The sequence below is a fragment of the Pipistrellus kuhlii genome, unplaced genomic scaffold (assembly GCF_014108245.1).
Source record: "Pipistrellus kuhlii isolate mPipKuh1 unplaced genomic scaffold, mPipKuh1.p scaffold_m20_p_12, whole genome shotgun sequence".
Classification (NCBI taxonomy): domain Eukaryota; kingdom Metazoa; phylum Chordata; class Mammalia; order Chiroptera; family Vespertilionidae; genus Pipistrellus; species Pipistrellus kuhlii.
In genome coordinates, this window is record NW_023425427.1 from 8,035,047 (window position 1) to 8,053,498 (window position 18,452).

An 18,452-nucleotide genomic window follows, 5' to 3' on the forward strand; every position below is an offset into this window, starting at 1 on the left:
CTGTCCGGCTCTCTGATCCTGCTTGGCAAACCACCAGCATTTTAGGAGATGAGTTAAAATCATCTCCAAGGTAGTCCTGTTTCTGGCTTGGATCCTGAGGGCTCCAGAACTTGCATAACACACATCCCAGCAATGAGGCTCAACACGATGGAATCGGTGAGGAGGGGACTACTGGTCACCAGAGGGTACCCAGTCTGGGCAACAGCATTCTGACTCCAGCTACATCCTGAGCTCTGGCCTCAGTTCTGATAACGAGATTTCAGAGGAGATTTGCTCTAGTCTCATCCATCCTGCTTCCAGAGCTGGGAGCCCTTGATCCTAAGTCTCTGGCCTATGACTGAGGCCCTGCACCTGGCTGACAGGTGGTTGTTGATTTGAACTTGCTTTGTACTTTTTTTTTTTTAATTATTTAAGAAAAACAAAAAAAGGTTTTACTTTTATTCAACGTTTCCTGTGTTGGCAATCCATATGTGCTACCTTCCATCCATTTTCACTGTTCAATCCTGTTTTGGCTCAGTTATCTGGAATCTTGAAGAAATCACAGTAGCCTCCACATATCTAAGGCATACACCTGTATTACTATTTCTTGATGCTCAGTTTCAGATAGAACATGATTTCCTCCTAGGCAGATGGTTTATCTGATCCTGAGCCACTCTCAGGTCTCCCTTTGCCACCATGCTGGAGATTCCCTCCCCTTCTCTCGACTGAGCTTGCTTTTAAGGAGCTCCTTTTCCCTTTCGGACCTCCAGTCCCAGTTGATGCTGTACTCTAAGGACAACAGGCTTGCCTGCAGAGTGGACTTTCTCTGAGGAAGAGGAGCATGATCCCTAGAGTCTGCCCCATTACCTTGCTTTCGTGGCCTGCCCACCCTTATCCCCCACCCCACTTCACAATCCTGCTGTTATTAATCAGACCGGGCGACTTGAAAACTGACGGTTATCCATGGCCTGAGTGCTTAAGGTTCATTCTCCATCCCTGACTCATCATCATCAGAGGCATCAACACATAAGCCAATTGTCCATACCAAGGCTTTGCGACCTAAAATGTCATTCTTCCCTCCAAGGCAGTTGGGATTCCCTTTTGAAGAATACAGAGTCTCTACTATCCGCAAAAGGAAACTGAACTGAATGCTCCGTTTCTTACAAGTGTCTAGGAAATGAAAGATTATAAATAGACCTGCAGAAATCAACAAAGATTCTCCAGACTTAAAGATTCCAGTTGGAGTAAATACGAAGATAAAACGAAGGTAACAGATGAGTTTTATCTCAAGTACGAATGCTACTCCGTTGACCATAGTAGCCACCTAGAGTGTTGTGTTAAGAGAATCCTGAGGCCAAATCTGAGTTGAGCAGGGAATAATTCCAAGATGAACTAGTAATACACAGAACCAAAGAATGGCAGCACATGGACCATTTGTCTGCCAAACCCAGAGTGACCATTTGCGTGGGCTTTGGAGCTAGATCTGAGTTCGAATCTGGCCTTAGCTACCTGGTTCTAGGCTAATGTTTAACCTCCTTAAATTAACACTTCCTCGCCTATTAGAACAGTGATAATACCATACTGCTAATAGAGTATCAATGTTCCCATTACGGTACATTTTTGTGAAGGGCTTCCCATAATGTGTAGTACATATTAAATGCCCATTAAACAGGAATGCTTACGATATTCCTGTTTAGCTTTAAAGTCGGTTCTCAAATGGAAATGCCCTGACATATGCTCATCTGACTCAAAAGTTTGTTTATGTTGATTCCCACCTTCTTTTCAAACCAGTAAACCCCAGGGCTGGTGTATAGGAGGCCATGAGTAACATTCAGTAAGTACAGCATTTCTGCCCAGCCATCTCTTCACCAGCAGCACATTCTGCATAGGCAAGCAATGGGGATTCTGAGTGGTTCCAGACTGAATCCTCAGCCTTCTCTAAAAATAAGCTCACAGACTGAGTCACCCCTTTATTCCCAGGCTCCTCTGAAAGTTGAACAGGATGTCACAATGTCCAGAAATAGCCTTCACATTCCAACCTCAAATTGGCTTCCATCAGCTCTAAGGCTTTCAGCTGAAGTTGATTAAGATGCTACTTCTGGGGTTCAGTATAAAAAGAGTGATCTTAAAGCTAAAGCTGACCAGAGAAAGACCAGAGAAGCCACCTCAGAAGCCCTAAGGAATGTACCAGAACTGGCAATGACAGAACCCGGGGTGGGTGCTCAGGGACACGGTGGGACTCCCTTCCTCATCTCAGCATCAGAACAGTCTCTCATAAACCTACAGGACCAAGTCCTGGCGCACCTGGACCTTTGTGATCCAGCACCCACTACCCTTCTAGCCTCATTTCCCAGCACGCTTCAGCAATGCCCGACTCCTTGTAGTTTCCTGACACCGCTCTGCTCTTTCCCAGCCTGGTGCCTTTGCCTATGCTGCTGAAACAAAGAATACTCTCACCCTGGCCATGCTCCTCAGTCTCAGGCTACTTGTGGTCCCCTTAGGGGAGGACAGGAGGCTCTGGAATCGGGCCCTGGAGCAGGGCAAGGGGATCAGCATGGACCACATTGTAGGGACTCAGAGGAGAAATGGAAGCCAACAGGACAGGTAACACAGAGCACTAGCGTAGAGACACAGATGATATAGCACTGCGTGAGCACAAACGAATTGCTGAGCTTCTGTTTTCTCCTAAATAAAATACAGAAAATAATACTTGTTCTGCTTATTGATGCCCCAAGAAGATAACGGAAGTAAGAGAATTCTGTAAACTTTGAAGAGCCATAAACCCACCAGGAATGTTTTGTTCATTATTGGTGGAGAGCAGGGGGACAACACAGTCAGCCCTGGTGGTGGCTGAGTGGACATTCTGAGCTCTTGTGACACAATTTACAGCTTTTCCCCTCTTTTCAACTGGCTTCCAGGGGGAGGGAATGTTTACACTTCCTTCATCACACCTTCATGTGAAATGCTGTTCTGGGCCTTTCTACGCAAAAGGCTTTGACTGGAGACAGAGGGTTGTGGGACACTGAGGGTCTCGGGTGCTAAAAGGAAGTCTAGAGTGTGAAAACAGAGCAAAGGTCTGAGGCATTTGGGAAGTGGCACCCACTACCTACGGGTCCCTGGGCCATTTCCCTTGGACACAATTTCTACTGCCATAGCCAGAAGCAGAGTAGGGTGCAAATGGCCATGGCCATGAGATGCAGGTACCAGCTGACAACATGCAGACATCCTGCTATGGTCTGAATTGTGTCCCTCCAAAAAAAAAAAGATATATTGAAGTAATAACTGCTAGGACCTCAGAACATTACATTATTTGGAGACAGGATCTTTAAAGAGGCAATGAAGCCAAAATTATGTCCTTAGGGTTTCCTAATCCAATCCGACTGGTGTAACTTATAAACAGAGAGGATTTGGACACAGAGACATACACACAGAGAAGATGGTGTAAAGAGACCCACGCAGAAGATGGCCATCGACAAGCCAAGGAGCCAGGCTTGGAGCAGATCCTTCCTCACAGCCCTCAGAAGGAACGGATTCTACTGACACCTGCTCTCACACTTGTAGCCTCCTGCACTGTGAGACAATACATTTCTGTTGTTCAAGCCACCCATCTGTGGCATTCTGTATGGCAGCCCTAGGAAATAGGTAGAGCCTTTAAACAATCTAAGGGGGAAAGAATTGGGGAAGCCACAACAGTCCAAATTGGGTAGAACCCTGAAGTGTTCGTTTGGTGCCAACCACGGGTGCAAAGTCCAACGCACATTCTGGAATCTGGTGACCTTCGTTTCAGATGGAACTAAATTAGAGATGGCACATTTTTGTTTGTCGTTTTTATTTTGACATTCACATGTAGCAATAATTAACGTGCATGCCCCCTTCCCTGATGGACCAGAGTAAAGTATGCAATGGGGATGGGGACTATGGATGCTACTACCTGTCCATCAGAGATAACCGTTTGCCATTAAGCTTGAAGTTTTACCCTTTTTGAGAAACTTGCATTTTCATGGGAAATTCTGGAAAATAAAAAAGCCTTTAAGCCTAAATGAATGAATCCCCACGGATTCCCTAAGGAAGCCATAAAGATGAAAGTAAATACTTATTGCAGTGAATCGCTAATGCTGGAAGTATGGAAAACACATCTAGTCACATCCTTATGTTTTACTACACCAGTAGTTCTCAAAGGGTTTGCTTTGTCCCCCGGGGACATTTAGCAATGTCTAGAATCGTTTTTGCTTGTCATGAAGTGGCACCGATGCTACTGACATCTACTAGATAGAGGCCCAGGTTACTGCTAACGATCTCACAATGCAGAGGACAGCCTCCCATGGCAAAGAATGATCTGGTCTAAAATGTCAATAGCACCACAGTTGAGAAACCCTGCACAACAGGGTTGGCTTCCTGCTCTCCAAGCAGCTTCTCAGAAGCAGCCCAGATAGAGAATGTCATGGTCAAGTGTATATAAGACCAGAAGGGAAAAGCCATCCATTTGCTCAGAGTGAGCAGCCATGAGTGTTCACGCCACTGTTCATGTCCAGTATATTCATGTGGCCAGCCCAAGTACTGTATTCAACATTTTTTAACCTGATTTCACAATTATGGCTCTGCTATCTTCCAGAACCTTGGACAAGTTGAAAATATTTACTAAAGCACCAAAGTCCCTTTGTAAATTTCCAGGAAGACAAGAATCAAAACCACAGCTGGCCCTTTTGAACACAAAAGGGAATGGGGGCAGAGAGGAAAACACTGCATGACTCAGAGGCCAGAGTGGACTCTGCCACCGTAGGCCACCGGCAGCTTGTACCTGAGGTCGTGCGGCTTGCAAATGCAGGCATTGACCCTATGGGCTCCATGAGGTCACTGACCCTTGGGGAAGGGCTAAGGGGTGACGAATGAGGAGATGGCCGGTCAGTTACTCTTGCTGGCTTCCTGCTCAGACTCAAGGAATATTGTGGGCATGTTCTTTGACTCCCATTCTGACACTTGACCTTTTAAGTCCCCAGGGGAGCAGAAAGAGGGTTTTAGCAATTTCTGGGGAGAAAGAAAAATGATCTGGAGAATCAGCGGTGCTTTTCCTCTACCCTCCCAGTCTCTATCAATAGAAAAAAAAATGCTTTTAAATGTAGTGACATTTTTTAAAATATATTTTATTGATTATTTACAGAAAGGAAGGGAGAGGAATAGAGAGTTAGAAACATTGATGAGAGAGAAACATCTATCAGCTGCGTCCTGCATACCTCCTACTGGGGATGTGCCTGCAACCAAGGTACATGCCCTTGACCGGAATAAAATCTGGGACCCTTCAGTCCACAGGCAGATGCTCTATCTACTGAGCCAAACCACTTAGGGCTGTGATGACATGTTTAGATGGGTCAAATCATTACCTCTAAGAGATCAGAGTCTCTGGCTTTTGAAAGAAAACAACCATCAGTTAGCTTAGAGAGGAAGGATGCTCTACAGAAAAATTCTTCAGCAACAAAACTCCCATGTGAGCTCTTTAGTGAAAGCAAGTTTCTCACAGTGGCAGCCCTGAAATCAGCGAAAAGGTTGTCGGAGATGCCTTCTTGTTTTGACTGCCCGCAAGGAGACAACAGTTATTTCTTTAGCTAAAAGGTTCCTAGAGCCTCAGAGAAGATGTGCTATCCAGAGCAAAGCTGGGCAAAGTTTTTCTATAAAAGGTCAGATGGTGACTATCCTAGGCTTTGTAGGCCATATGGTCTCTGTTGGGACTACACAGCTCCACCCAGCAGGAAGTCAGCCGACCACAATACATAAATGAAGGGGAATGGCTGTGTTCTAATAAAACTTTATCTGTGGACACTGAAATCTGAATTTCAGATAATTTCCACATGTCATATAATAGTCTTTAAAAAATTTCCCCCCAAACCGCTTAGAAATGTATCAACCACGCCATTGCGCCCGGGCAATTGTTTTCTGGCCCTTAGACTAGACAGCAAATTGGAATTTCCATTCATTGTTGATTCTGAAACTGCCATATTATATTGATTTCCCTTCTTGTCTCCTTATAGTTCTGAGAGCATGCCAGTGAAATTGATCAATGAAAGAACAAACAAACGAGACAAATAAATCAACCATCACAGCACTCACTACCAAAACACCCAGGCTGGGAGTGATCCGGTTGTAACTACTGCGCGCTTCATTTGCAACACGCCACAAGGCCCCAGCTTGCTCAATGTAGTATAAGATATATGGCTTGCTGAAGGCTAGCATTCCAGTGGTATTTTTAAACTCACCCAGAGTGAACAATCTTCTTGTTTAGTCTTTGCAGTTGTACATTATCTCAAGGTTGGGCCAAGGGTAAGGGGCAGAGAGTGGCTGGGAAATGCACCAATTTCTGAAATCTAGTTGCATTCCTCCCTCCAACACACATTGGGCCATTTCTTATTCTCCAGAAAGGATATGTTGAATGGTCACAACACATTGCCTGAAAACACATTAATGTATAGAGGAGGCACTCTTAAAAAAAGGTTTTTATTGACTTTTGAGTGGGAGGGAGGGAGAAGGAGGGAAATACCAATTGACTGCCTACTGCATGCCCCCTACTGGGGATCAAGCCAGCAACCCGGGCATGTGCCCTGATCAAAAATTGAACAAGTGACCTGTCAATGCTCAACTAACTGAGCCACACTATCAGGGCTGAGGAGGCACTCTTAACCTTCCAATACATGTCCTCGCTCCCTACAAACACATAATTTAAAAGTGAGGATTTTCACACGCACCATGGAGGAGTGAAGCACAGGCCCAGAAAATGTGGGTTCTGAAAAAAGCTGTAAATGTAGAGTGTATGTGAAGGGGATGAGCTTACCAGATAAAATACAGGACACCATTTAAATCTGAATTGCAGATAACCAACAAGTAATTTTAATATAAAAGTCTGTCCCATTCAATAACTGGCATCTTCCTAGTATCATGACTGTTCTGGTGCTTATACAACTCCACACATGTTAAAATACACAGATATGGCCCTAGCCAGTTTGGTTCAGTGGGTAGAGAATTGGTCCACATACTAAAGGATAATGGGTTCGATTCTGGTCAAGGGCACATACCTGAATTGCAGGTTCGATTCCTGACCCTGGTCAGGGTGGGTGTAGTAGGTAACCAATCAATGTGTCTTTCTTACATTGATGTTTCTCTCCCTCTCCCTCTCCCACTCCCACTCCCCCTCCCCCTCCCCCTCTCCCTCCCCTCTTCCTCTCCCCCTCCCCCTCTCCCTCCCCCTTCCTCTCCCTCTCCTTCTTCTCCTCCTCCCCCCCCCTCCTCCTCCTCCTCCTCCTCCCCCTCCTCCTCCTCCCTGTTTTCAATCAATGGGAAAATATCCTCAGGTGAGGATTAACAACAAAACAAAGCTAGCTTTCCAGGTTCTCTTGAAAAGGGTGAAGGTCCTGGGCTTGTATTCCCTCAAGAACTATCAGCTGGAAGTGAGTGCTGCCTGTCCCCGGAGGAACACATCCTCTCCTGGTCACCACAGTCCCCCAAACTCGGCTTAAATCAACCTGGCACCTGTGCATACCTGGTTTCTAACACTAGTGTAGGCATTCAGCAGGGTGTCTGGCATAAGGAAGCTCTTGGGAACTGGGAGGCACTTCCTCTCTCCCATGACAAGAAGCTACAGGACCAAGTTCCCATCTTTTGCTTACTTTCTGAGCTCCCGTGTGCCCCGTCTCCCTATGGGTGATGCCCTGCTCCTGCCCCTCCTCTGCTAAGCCACTCTGCTTCCAGCTTTTCTCTGTGGACCCAGGCTTGGAGCGGGCGGAAGGCTGGACTCATCTACAGGCAGAAGCAGTGACAAGTCAAGATGGAGAGGTGCTGGGCTCACGATGATGGGCCCCTCACTGTTCTGCAGTGGGGTTCTACTTGTTTGCAGGAGTAGCAGTATTTCCTCTCGGCTCCACCCATATTGCCTGTGAGCTTCAAGAGCTTTATATTTTCTAACCGATCGTGTCTTCTAGCTTTACTGAGATACAGATGACCCAAAAACACTGTATATATTTAAGGTGTAAACATAATCACTTGACATACATATATTATGAAATGGTGACTACAATTAAGCTAATTAACACATCCATCACCCCAGTTGCCATTTCCTTGTGTGTCATGAGAACACTTGAAATCTACTCTCTCCACAAATGTCAAGTATATAACTTTTTTATTTTTACTATAGTCATGTAGTACATGGGGTCTCCAGAATTTATTCATTTATAACTGGAAGATGTGCCCTTTGATCAATATCTCTCCTTTTCCCCACATCCTAGCCTCTGGTAGCCACCAATCTACTCTTAAGTTACTATTGTAAGCTTGACTTTATTTTAGATTCTGCATGTGAGAACATACAGTATTTGTCTTTCTGTGTCTGGCTTATTTCACTTAGTGTAATGTCTGCAAGTAGATCCACATGGTCACAAATGGCATAATTTTCTTATTTTTTAGGGCTAAGTAATATTCCATTGTAGATATATACCAAATTTTTCTTTACCCACTCATCTGTCAATAGACACAGGTCTTCCCATATCTTGGCTACTGTGAATAATGCTGCAATGAACATAGGAGTGTAGATTTCTCTCTCTGAGAGAGTGATTTTATTTCCTTAGGATTGCTGGATCATATGCTAGTTCTATTTTAACACCTTGAGGAACCTTCATGTTGTTTTCCACTTTTTAGATCGTACATGCCTCACAGATCTATCGGGGCAAAGAAATTTTCAGACCACTTCCTAACCCATTACAGGCAGCAAGTATTACCAAATCTGATTGACAAGTCAGGCCATAGAAACTGGGTTAATATTAAAAAATAAGGGACTCGTGCAATTTCATACCAAAAACAATCTGATTAACAAATGGTCAGAGGGCCTGGACAGACATTTCTCCAAAGAGGATATACAGATGGCCAATAGACTCATGAAAAGATGCTTCATGTCACTAATCATCAGAGAAATTCAAATTAAAACCACAATTAGATATCACCTCACACCTTTTAGAATGGCTATCATTAATAAATCAACAAAAAACAGGTGTCGGGGAGGCTGTGGAGAAATGGGAACCCTCGTGCAGGGTTGGTAGGAATGTAGATTGGTGCAGTCACTGTGGAAAGCAGTATGGAGTTACCTAAAATAATTAAAAATGGAACTGCCTTGTGACCCAGTGATTCCAATTCTGGGTATTTATCTGAAGAAATTCAAAATACTAATTCAAAAATGTATATGTCCCCCTTTGTTCACTGCAGCATTATTTACACCTAGAGGCCCAATGCACTAAGATGTGTGCATGAATGGGCCTTCCTTCCCCTAGCTGCTGGCACCACCTTCGGTCTGGCTGGATCTGCCTTTCTGTCTTCCCATGCTGCCCAGAGGCCCCAAGTGGCTGGGGTGGTGTGGAACGCCTGCATCATTGCTATGGTGACGATGCAAGCATTCCTGCCCCTGGCCACTTGGCACCTGTGTATGCAAATTAACCTGCCATCTTTGTTGGGTTAATTTGCATACTCACTTCTGATTGGTTGGTGAACATCTCGTACAGTCAATTAGTATGTTTCACTTTTATTAGTGTAGATAGCCAAGATATGGAAGCAACCTAAGTGTCCATAGATAGACAAATGAATAAGAAGATGTAGAGCATAACTATAATAGAATATTTCTCAGCCTTAAAAAATAAAATCTTACTATTTGTAACAACCTAGACCTAGAGGGCATTATTATACTAAGAAAAATAAGTCAAACAGATAATGACAAATACCATCACTTATATGTGGAATCTTAAAAAATAAAATAAGCAGAAATAAACACACAGATATAGAGAACAAACTGGTGGTCACTAGATGAGAGGGGGTCAAGAGCTGGATGAAAAACATGAACGGAATTAAGAAGCAGAAATTGCCAGTTACTAAAATAGTTGCAGAATATAAAGTACAGCACAGGGAATATAGTACATAACACTGTAGTAACCATGTATGGCGCCAGGTGGGTACTAGACTTATTGAGGTGATCACTTCGTATGATCTATAAAATACCTAATCGCTATGCTTTACAACTGAATGTAACAAATGTGCACTGTAATTGAAAAAGAAAAGAATAAGTAAAGCAAGAAAGAGCCAGAGCCTTTCTTCACGTTTTCCACTGTCTTGGGAGAGGCGAGAGATTTAAACTAAAGACTAAAAGGTTGTCAACAAAACTGTATAAAAATCTTAATATTCCTCTAAGTATTAGATTTTATGATTTTTAAAAGATTTAACTTCAAGGGATTTTAGCAACATGCAAAGAATAGCAATGGAGTTAATTAAAATTTAAAAAGACTAGCCAGGAGCATGGGGGAAGCCACTGGATCGCTTCCATGCTTCTCTGCCAAGAGCCACCACCTGTCCTAGAGCCCAGCCTATTGATCATGTCACACGTGGGACAGGCACACTGTCACAGCTGCCCAAATCCCGAGGCCCCGGGGTATCCAGTTGCCTCAGAGTTGTTGGCATTAACACTCAGAGTCAAAGAAAGACGATCCCCTGCCGACCACCAAAGGGGTTAAATCTTCAAGCATGTTTTTTGCTTAAGAAGAACATTTTTTATACGTATATATATAACCCTCAACGTTTTAAGTTTCAGCCCTGAGTTTAAAAATAAAGTGAATACTCCGATGACTGGTTATAATTTAGAAGAAAGAGTGGGGGTGGGGAATCCCACCCACCTAGAATAGTAAGTAAAAACCAGTATCATTCAGAACAAAAAAGAAGAAGAAAAAAAAAAAGAGGGCAGGTTTTACACATGCCTGTAAGACACTTGGTAGCGCACAGACTCCTAAGAGCCCCAAAGCCCTCTGGGTAGTAACACAGGCCGCCGGAAGGTAAAGGATGGGCAGGGAGATGAGTTCTGACATCTGGCCAGGCGCCCTTTCATCTTGGGGGAGCATGTGGCTTTTCTTTCCGCTTCCATCTGATGCCAAGGGAGAGGTACCAGGCTGCTCTTCCTTTCTTCAGCTACTGTATTTTTCGGACCATAAGATGCACTTTTTTTCCTCCAGAAGTGGGGGGGGGGGGGGAATTCCCTGCGTCTTATGGTCCAAATATAGCCTACACATATACTTTAAAAAAAAAGTTTTTTTACTTGCCCGGCTCTGTGTGGTCTCTGTGTGCTTGCCTGGCTCTAAAATGGTTCTAAATGCTGCTGTTTACTTTACAGGGTTGATTACATGTGTTTATGACTGTGATGTTGGGTTTTAATGCACATAAAATATTTTAGGACACTATTTGTTTCAGAATCTTTTTTTCTTCATTTCCCTTCTCTAAAAACTGGTGCGTCTTATGGTCCGGAGCGTCTTATGGTCCGAAAAATACGGTAAGTCCGCATGATGCTACAGAAGCTCTGACACCAGCGTCAAGGACTAACCCCAGAGTATTTTTACCATATGCTCAAGCATTATGGAAATAGGCTGGTCTCTAGGTGTCTGTCTCCGTGTGAGTATGTGTTTCATAATCTCCTTTTGAAGATTTTAATTCAACACGAGACTAATGAAAAAGACCAACATAGTAATGAACCAAGGGCACATGTCACTCCGGCATGCACCACCCCACACAAACCTCTGCTTCTGCTGGCATTTCCTGTCAGAAATAGGTCTCAGCTGTGCGGGACCTGCCCAGACCCGCAGCCCGCATATGTGAACTTTCCTATGTGAAGTTCACCCCACGGCCGTGGCCCACCATCCATCCATGCTCTCCCAGGCCTCATCTGTACAGTGTGAGGCCTCTACATTTTGTGTTTTAAGGCAGAGAAGAGTATGGGTGACGATGAGTCCTTCTGAATATGAAGATTTGGCTCCAACAGTGGCTGCTACATAAAAAAGGGTGAGGGAAGCCTGTGTGACATCTTTGCAAGAATAAACTCCTCTTGGATAAGCCAATGACAAGCCAGGCTTGTGTGTGCCCAGGCCAATCATTGACCAACATTAAGTAAACAAGTCTCAGTTATTGCTCCTCATGGCATCTTGCTGGAGTTGCCCGCAGGCAAAGCAGCTGAATTGAGATTCAGTGTCCGCAGGCTGGAGTGGCTGTCACAAGGTTTGATTGGCTGACCTGCTAAGTGGACCTCTCCATCTATGGCATCATAATATGTATGGTACCTCTCTCTCAAAAGGCCTCCCACTGCACTGCTGGATGTCTGCTCTGCTGCATGATTTCCTGTCTCACCGAGGCACCCCCTAGGACCTCCCCAAGTGAGTTTTGCTGTCCATCGTTTTGATCAGCCAATCCCAAGCAGACTCGTCAAACAGGTATCTTTAAGTGACCAACAGTCAGAACAAAGAAATCACTTTATGTAAATAGATTATAGCAAGTCCCAAGACAAACGAAGACCTCCTCTTGATGTGAAAGGAACACAAATCCATCATTCTCAAACTGAGCTATGTTTAAGCTCTCACTAATTAAAGCTGAATGTGGTCTTTTATTCCACATCACCTCTTCAAAATATACACACCTCACAAACCCTTGAGCTTGTCACGACAGGCATGTGGCACATATCAACACTCAGGCCATGTGCCTTCTACCTCTTCATCAGGGATCTCAAAGTGTATGTCCCACAGCAGCAGCTAGAGCTGGGAGCAGCACGCCTAGAAATGCAAATTCTCAGGCCCCACCTCAGACCTACTGACCCCAAAAGCACTCTGGGAGTGGAGTGCAGCAATCTGTGTTTTAAAGAGCCCTTCAAATGATCCTAATGCACTAAAGTTTGAGAAACTGTGTCTCTCCACTTCTGGCAAAAAGTCTATGCCCAAGTTGCTCCTATTATTAGAAGTTCTGACCCCAGTTGGATGTCCCTATATTGTCTATTACTTGAGAGTAATACATTGAAATCATCTCACACACCCTGGGTAATATGTGATCGGCTCAGATTTGCATACCTTGTTCTCAAATATACTTCTATATTAACAGGACTTTCTCACTTCTAGGTATTAATTGTCTTTTAAATTTTTCTGTTAATTTTGAGACAGCAATCACCTATCTCCATGGGAGTATTCTGAGCTACAATGTCAGTGATTGTAAGGAGCTGACATAATTATCAAAAGATATAGCAAAAAGCACTTCTCCCCCCCAATGATCCAAATGTTTGGAGACCAAACTCACAAAGTCCTGGTGAAAATGCAACTTGTAGTTGTAAGATTATGAAAGATCTAGATGGGTGTAGTATTCCCTATGACATTCAAATAAGTCACACATAAGGAAAGCACATGGTACAGTTCAAGCTCTACCTACGTCTGGAGGTCACAAAAGGTTGACCTGTTGACCGAAGGAAATTTTATTATGTCCACATTCTCACGTGGGATAAATGAACTGTATCAAATCTGTATCTGCCTTCCAGGTTCTCACAATTTCCCACTATGTCTGTGCCACTCATTTATGTTACTGTGCTGGCCACCAGAGACTTTTGCAACTCCTGCCCACTGTACACAATTCTTTTTATTGTTATTACTCTCCTCATGCATTGGAAACTTTCAGCAATTACTATATTCATCTGAAATTTCCCAGCTTGGCAAAAATGTTGAGTTGAATAGACTTCATCTTTAGCCCTTGGTGTCCACTTTTTGTGTAAAGATGCATGAGTTATGGATTCATTTATAAATAGAACACTTTTTCCTGCATCCTTGCTCTGAGCACTTCACATTAAATTCTCAAATAACTTTCACAGTAATTCCATGAGGTGGTTAAGATCAATTATGCCTGTCTGACAGGTGAGGAAACCGAGACATAGCAAGGTCATACAGACACTAGAACAGTCAAACTTGAGCCAAGGCTTTGGACACCAGAATCGATGCTCATTAACTTGTGCTGCCAGCCCAAGGGAGCAGGGTCAATGCCCATTTGATATCTCAGCCAATGTCATACCACATGATGACCAACTCTTACTGCCAAGCAAGTTGGTAACATCTCCAAAAGGGGTCATTGATAAAACGTTTTACCAACAGCAGGGTTCCCAGCAGTGTTGAGTAACCCCAAAGAAATGTAGAATTGCCTCTACTGAGCCCTGGTTTTCCTCTAAATATTGACAAATCATAACCCACAAGTGTCCTGGTGGCTTTTTAATAATGACTGCTATATTTCTCAGGCCCTTGCCCAAAAACCTGCTCTTTGGCCCCAAGAATGCAGAGGGCAGCTGTGGCCCCGGGAGACGCTGCGCTCTACTGGCGGGTCTGATTGCTGACTAGTGGCAGTGGCTGAAGGTCACGCGGCCACCAGCTGGAGCTTGGTGCTCACAGGCTCCAGGGGGCCACGTGCCTTGGTGCCTATGCCCAGCCTGAACTACTCAGAGATTAAAAATAAATAAATAAATAAATAAATAAATAAAATAAAAGAAGAAGAAGAAAAAAAGCGTCTAGAGAGGTGTTTGGCCCTGGTGAATGTTGGTGCAAGGCCAGCCTCAGCACTCCCAGAGCTCGCAATGTCTCCAAAGGGGCTCCAAGTGTTATCTATGTGCTGGGTGGCCCTACAGACTCAGCTGGGGTGACCCTTCCTCAGCACCGATGTCCTGAACAACCCATTTTGGAGTGTCTTGACTTGGAACTTTAGAAGCAGGGCATCATCTGTGTCTCTGAAATGGAAGACAACCAATAAGGGGCCAGGTCAGGGGGATCTCTGACCTAGGAGGCGGGGCTGGGCTGGATCTTTTGCTCAGGCTCTGCAGGCCCACCTAAGAGGCTTGGAGGGAAAGCAGGATGCTTGGCCACCATGGCCCCTGGCCCCACACTCCAACCCTGGTACCCAAGGCCTTATGAAGAGGCACTGAGAGATGAATCCAAGGGACCAGCAAAAGTGTTTCTCTGCAGAGTGCAGGGCAGAGCCAGCCTGTACTGCCCACCTACACACAGGCCTTCTCCACACAACTCTGGAGGCAAGAGTTTCAGGAGGGACAGGGGCCCAAAGTGAGACTCAGGAAAGGGCAGATTCCGAAGAGGCTCATCCAGGCCCAACTAGCACCAAATTTACCCCGTTCCTTCCCCCTCTCTCCTGGGACTCCAGCTCAGAAGATCCTATGGCAGCTCCCACCCCTAGCAGAGCGCCACCCAAGGCCAGGTGTGCCACTAACACAAAGAACCGAGAGTCAGGAGAGCCTGGGCTTAATACAATTCCTCCGCATTTCCCTGTGTGAGCTTGGATAGCTCTGCATGTTCAATTGTAAGGTGGAGATAATGAGACCGATCTTGAACAGTTCAAAAGTAAGGTAATGTGTAGGTTAAAAAAAAACAACAAAAAAACAAAAACCCCACTTAAAGTGCTGTACAAATGCAAAATACCCACTTTTGTCATTCCATAGAGTGGGCTCTGATTAAATGACAACGTTTACTAAAGACTGAGCGTAGGCGAGATTGACATTTCCTACCTCAGCACATATGCATAGACTCACGTTGGTCCCTGGAGCAGGCCTTGTCCATTTGGCTCTGAGGACTTTGCCCAGGACCAGCTCCGTACTATTCCGTTACCTTCGCATGTGCCCAGGGAAGACTCTCTTCCTCTTGGGTGTGCCGATATCACACCATCTTCCCCCAGAGCTGGGTTCCATTGAGACCCAGCACTTCTTCCCCCAGGGAATGTTACTCATGTATTTCCAGCTTCCATGGGGTGTTCCCACGCACTAAAACTCAGCTTGGAAGAGTCTCAAAAGGATGTGGGCCTCCTGTCTGTCGCGGACTGTGCCAGTGCTACTGAGTCAGTCTGCTTCTCCCACACGGGCATACATGAAGGCTGCTGGAAACAGCTGCACAGCGAGCTCATGGGAAAGTCATAAGAGGATGCCACCATTTGGGAGCAGTTCAGAGTAACTTCCCAGGGAAAGTGCTCTGGAGTACTTGTTGCATGAATCCTCAGGTGACCTCTCTGCACCTGTGTCTGAAGCAGCCAGAGGAAGTGACTCTGGGCAGAGCGTTGGCCTTCAGTGAGTGAAAGGAGAGGATAAACATGGCTATTCAGCCTTTCCCCTTCTCGGAGGTTGTCTCGGAGCCCCACAGGACAAGGCAGCAGTGCTGACAGGAATTGGGGGCTCTGCCTCCACACCATCCAATGGCAACGGTACTGCCAGCTACTTCACCTCCTGTGTCACAGAGAGGTAGAACTCATGAGTCCGTCTTATAGATGATGGACCTGAGACCCGGACGAAAGACTGCCCAAGGCCTGCTGACTGTGGTCCCAATCTAACTGCTCTGCCTCTTGGAGAGAAGCCCAAGCTGGTGATGAGGCGAGATCCTCATCCTCCCTCCCATCTCCACTGAGACTCCCGGAGAGTGGGGCTCTGAGGGCAGGCTTGTGAGCGCCCCAGGAACCCCTGAAAACGGTAAGAAGGTGGCAGAGAGGCAGGGTTTGCTGGATTGGGAGTGTGCACTAAAGCCAAAGCATGGCCAACTGAATGACTGATATGACTGATATGGTCACAAGACCCCCACTCCCACTCCTTTCTCTCTATCTCACACACACACACACACACACACACACACACACACAATCACACAACACACTTACAGAGTGATTTCACTGTTAGAAAACCTGCACTGCCAATAACATATACAGGATGTCTCTCCCGCCCCCCTCCCCCAAATATATACATACTTTACCAACTGATGGTTGTTAAATATATTTTAATAAACACTGTCTATACATTTTGGGTGAACTCTGTAATACATTCAAGAGAATCATCAACAGCTTCCCAGGTGCCTAGGGAAACTCAAGGCCATAACTAAAAAAAGTATGAGCATTTGTGTTTATTCTTCTCACACACTCAGGAGAATTCTAAAGGACTGACTAGCTCTTTCTCAAAACTCTACTTGGCCCCGCTGGGATTACCCAAGCCCGCTTGGAAACGGGTGGCCCCGGTGTCGGCTGCTCCCGGCTCCCCGTTCAGAAAGCACGTCCTTTCATGAGGCTCAGCTGTTCCCCGGGCATCCAGCAAAGCCGGTCGTGCAAAGGCGGGGACTGTGCCAACTGTTGGGTACGTCCAGCAGCAGCCTGTGGGGGCCGCCGCCTGTTCTCCGGAGCAGCCACTTCAGGGACGGTTCAAGCAGCCCATTATTCAGTTGATATAAAAACACCCACCAGCTACATGGCACCGATGACTGAATGCCTCCATTCTTATCGAGCGCACGACACGCTGGCCACACTGCCTGGCCGCTCACTTCAGGAACCAGAAACAACTTCGTTAGCCATCCACATGCACATGCCCACAGGGGGAGGGGCAGAAAGGAAAGGGCAGGCCTCCTGAGGTCTGAAGACCAGGACTCAGAGATGGCTCCATGGGCAAGCCAGAGTATTTCAACAGTGCCAACAGACTCTCTCACTTCAGCGGTAAACTCTCTATAAGACGTTTCAGATTTGAAGAGTTTGATAAAGAGGGTCTCAGAGCCACAGACACCATATCAAATGCTTCTTTAAAAGGGGGGGGGGGGAGGCTGCATGCCTTTTTCCCAATGAAGAAGCTGTTCAGAGGATTTTTAAAAACACTTTAATACGCTTTGCTTCCAAAGCATTACACACTACTTCTCCAATAAATTTATGTGTTTCCAGGGAACTCCTGGACCAAAAAGGGGGAGGGGGGGAAAAAGTACTTAAGTAGAAAAATGTCTGGAGATTCCTGGATGCCAATATGTTAACAGACCTTCTCTTTTAATTGTTATTATTTCATATAGCAGCAGTAATCATTCCCTCATCTGCAAAGGAAATATATAATCCAGCTGTGGTGGCTCCAGTAAAAATACCACATCTGTAGGCCATTGGCAACACTGTGCAAGCTTGCTCGAATCTAGGCAGTCTTCGAGAGTTCGTTCTCTCTCACTCCCTCTCTTTCCCTCCCTCTCTCTCTCTCTCTCTCTCTTCAAAATACATATGGGTACACTTTTCTAGAAGTGCATATACAATTAGCCAAAACTGGCCACTCCTCTGTACGCTGAAAATAGGTTTTTATATTACCCATACCCAGAAGAGAATATTATTCCCAGAACCCATATGCTACGAGAAATCCCCAGACCCTTCCAGGGTGGTGGCTTGGGCCAGTGCCCTTGTCAGTATCAAGTAGAACGGGGTGGGGGGAATTAACGCTTCTGCTTGGTTTCAGGGAGGGGGTTCTACCGCGTGGCTGGCTGGCTGGCAGCGGGGCTGACTGCTGCTTTTCCACTTAGCAGAGAACCGTTTCCGCAGAGAGGATGGCAGCAACGTTCCGCTCTCTGAGCTCTGGCTCTCCAGCGTATGAAGTCAGAGGTATCACTGAGCACCGGGGGTTGTAATATTCCAGAAATCACCGCTCCCCCCGCTACCGGCGCCCCCTCCCCCGGCATCTCCCCTACAACCAAGTGTCTGTTTAGTCTTTCCCCAAAGCCCAGTAGCATCTTATTTCTAAGCCAATTTTCCACATTCAAATCCCCAGCCCCAACGCGCGCCTGGGGGTTTCCATCTGCAGACTTGTAAAAAGAGAAAGCAGCAGAGCTGAGCCTTGACAGACTTTTATC

General features: G+C 45.6%; 1 protein-coding gene across 8 annotated transcripts in view; it reads right to left on the minus strand.

Annotated features, from left to right (window-relative positions):
• The window catches only part of PALM2AKAP2 (PALM2 and AKAP2 fusion), a 259,879-nt gene that overhangs the window by 241,005 nt on the left and 422 nt on the right, over window positions 1-18,452 (minus strand). The window lies entirely within an intron of this gene.